This window comes from Zingiber officinale, chromosome 2A (assembly GCF_018446385.1).
Source record: "Zingiber officinale cultivar Zhangliang chromosome 2A, Zo_v1.1, whole genome shotgun sequence".
Taxonomy (NCBI): domain Eukaryota; kingdom Viridiplantae; phylum Streptophyta; class Magnoliopsida; order Zingiberales; family Zingiberaceae; genus Zingiber; species Zingiber officinale.
The window spans coordinates 86,123,605-86,126,984 of record NC_055988.1 but is presented as its reverse complement, the minus strand read 5'-3'; the positions used below and the strand labels follow the sequence as shown (position 1 = coordinate 86,126,984).

The 3,380-nt window shown below is 34.0% G+C and overlaps 1 long non-coding RNA gene across 1 annotated transcript; it reads right to left on the bottom strand.

Moving 5' to 3' along the window:
• Positions 1-326: 326 nt before the first annotated feature.
• LOC122039760 lies at positions 327-2,892 on the bottom strand. The gene is made up of 3 exons (XR_006128368.1): positions 2,808-2,892; positions 1,606-1,677; positions 327-395 (listed from the first exon to the last, which is right to left on the bottom strand). It is a non-coding gene; the product is annotated as an uncharacterized LOC122039760 (long non-coding RNA).
• Between the last annotated feature and the right edge of the window lie 488 nt (positions 2,893-3,380).

The window sequence follows — 3,380 nt, the reverse complement described above, 5'->3', positions numbered from 1 at the left end:
ATTTAGCAGGATAAAAACCTATAATGATACAAGAAATAACCTATTTGATGGCAAAGTTTCTTTGTCATCCTGAACTGGGAGAATCTTGAGCTTATGCATTACAGGCGATAAGTTACTAGCAAATTTGTTGCCTCCTAGGATGCTACATTTAAGCATATATTCAAGAGTGAGCTATAGTTAATTTTAAAAAATTTATTTTAAAAAAAGAAGTAAAATCAGTGGTGAAGCCATATGCCCTATTGTTTACTAACAGTATTTTGAGAGATACAATATCTCCAAGATCAGGTGGAAGTAGTCCACTAAATTTATTGTGTCCTAAATCCAGTATCTCCAGCTTTTACAATTGCCCAATGCCAACAGGAACAACTCCATAGAAGGAATTGTTATGTAAAATTCTACAAAGCAAAAATACATGATGATTTTCTGAAGACTAACTCCTTTCTATAAGAGTTGCACACGAGTATAGCTTTGAAGAAAATAGACAAGGTGGATGCAATTAGTCATTCTCCTTTTTGGTTTCCCATATCAAAAATTGCACTTGAGCCTCTTTATTATTATACTTCTGCTACCAAAGGGCTGTTTACTTGAAGAGAAATGGAAAGTGAGAAAATAAGAAGGATATTAAAGTTAGCCAAATTAGGAAATAATCAATAACTTAATGCTCTGTGTTTCCTCTAGTCCCATGTCTCTCCAAATAAACAAGCCTCGAGTTTCCTTTTCTTTGGCACTTATCACTCGCGGGTCATGCTTCTCATATTGGGAAAAGTAACCATCTGTGATGCACTTGATCTTTGTACCATGGATTACTCTATTCGTAAAAAAGTTCCTCATTGTTGAATTGTCATAGAACTTTAACATAATAAATTGCAACACCAGCCCCTCAGAGGATTATAACTATATTGATTTCAAAAAGACTTTTGATTACGTTAACTGGGCGAATATATTTCATGTTCTTTCACTACTTTATTTCTTACCAAAATTGATCATGTGTTTGAAGTACATTGTCACAACTAAGATTTCACTGGTATCGGCAAATGCCACTCTAGGGCTCCTGGTTCAAGTGTCCAAAAGGCTTACACCACCATGAACATTGTCACAAGTAGGACTTCACTGGTTAAATGGCACTCTAGAGCTCCTGGTTCAAGTGTAGAAGATGCTTACACCAAGATGAACATCGTCACAACTAGGACTTCACTGGTATTGGTAAATGACACTCTAGGCTCCTGGTTCAAGTGTAGAAGAGGCTTACACCAAGATAATTCATTGTCTCCCATGATATTTATATTGTTATTCATGTACATGCCACCCATTCTGCTTACATTTGTAAATGCATGAAACTAAACCAAGGAGACAGTACTAAAGATTGGAAGCTATCTTGCATAGCTAAATTTGCATAAAATATAGGATGATTTTAACATTTTCATGGCAATAAAGGTATTGCAAGGTAAACTGGAATAATTATTATGAATAGACAATTTCTACAATCAAACTTTCTGATCACACTCTTGAATGAGCTACATAATTTATTATAGGAAAGAAAACGTTATCAAGAAAAATGATATCAGTTAAACAATTTGTAAGGAAGAATAAGTTAACAATGCTTACAAGGCATTCAAGTGCTTGAGTTTGCTGATATCTGGTGATAGTGTACCCTTAAGAGAATGATCCTTCAAGTACCTAGAAAGAAAAAGACAAAAAAATTTATAGATGGCATTCAATTAAAACTGGACCAATGAGCACTATTTAAGCAAAATGATTAAAATAAATCGACCAAAAAAGTTCACTTACATTGAAGACTGAAGCAGATTCTAGTTGAATAAGTGCCATATCATAAGACCAAAGCAGATGCCTTAAAGTCAACAGCAGAAGTGACAAATATAGGTTTGAGTTAATATGTGAAAAAAACATGTAGTAAAATTATGGTATGCAATTTAAAATTCCATATGTTCCTTAAGAGTTATCTAACCGCCTCAAGTGATTTATATGCTCCTGATCCAGTAGGATACATTGAATTCACTAGCTGAACGAAAGTCCATCGACACTTTCCTAAATGTGAAGAATGTAATAATTAGCATAGCACCTTCAGGATTTAGACAAAATGAGTAAAATAGTTGGCAGCCAAGGAGGCATTTGTAACAGATTTCCTTGTTAAAAGTATTGTAGTGTAGTTATTCCCACGTGAATTCAAGGAGGTAGTGGTACTAGTAATGACTGCTGTAAGGACAATCAAACAAAGGATCAACAAGTGGAACATGATTGGGTATTTGATTGTTCAAATCACCCCTTCATCTCAATGTTATTGTTACCAAAATATACCTGTATAATTGGGGGTTTAGGAGGAGGTTTCGTGAAGATCACAGAAAACTGTACATCGGATGCAACCAAACACTAAATATTTCCAAAAACAAAAGAGTGGGTACGATCCTAACAATAGGGAGAAATAATCATATTTAATATAGAAAATACAGAGCAGGTATCTATCTTTTTGTACAATGGATATGGAATAGCAGGTATGAACCTTGTGAGAAGTCTTTGTTCAAGATACTAAAACATTCAAATCATTTCTCAATCCAACACTAAATATATGTTAGAACGAAGTTGAAATGGTACAGAGAAGCGAGAAATGTAATTTTGGAGGTAATATTCTTCCATTACAATTATTTTGTTGGTATTTAACTAATGGAAGGAGTACTTTATTGGCAGGAAGAACAATAAAGCAAAATGAAAAAGCCAATGAATCAACCAGGCAAGTAAATCCAACCAAAAACGACTAAATCAAAGTTGAAATTAAAGTCAAAATCACTCACAGAACCAAGACTCTGCCATCAGCGGAGCACTGAACCCCAAACCAAGAGCAAGAATCAACTTTATCCTCATCCCAATTCGCTAAGGAACCAAAAGGATCAACCTCTACTCTCCCTTTGAATGCTTGAAGAGCCCTCCCTATATTTAGGACACCAAGGACAAAAAAATCATCATATATTCCTATTAGGATGTATACTAAAAGCCTAGTTTTTGGTATAAACATTTATAAGAATCACATTGGTCAAGTGTCTACATTTATATATACCAAATGTAGATGTTTAATTAATTTATATTGTAGATAACATAGTGTGTGGTGTCACACACAGAAGATTGTATTATCAGTTCTTTATAAATTATAAACAGTAGCTCACAACCAAGATGGAAAGGAACAAACCATTGGTAGGTCGTAGTGTAATTAGGTATTAGTTTATCTTAACTATATAATTACACTAGTACACTTAGAGTGTATTGAGTAGGACCATTTAAGGTCGTTTCTTTTATACTGACTTTATAAAGGAACAAAGACCTCAGTTATTATGGAAGTGTGTGCTCTTAATCCTAATATAATAACAAAC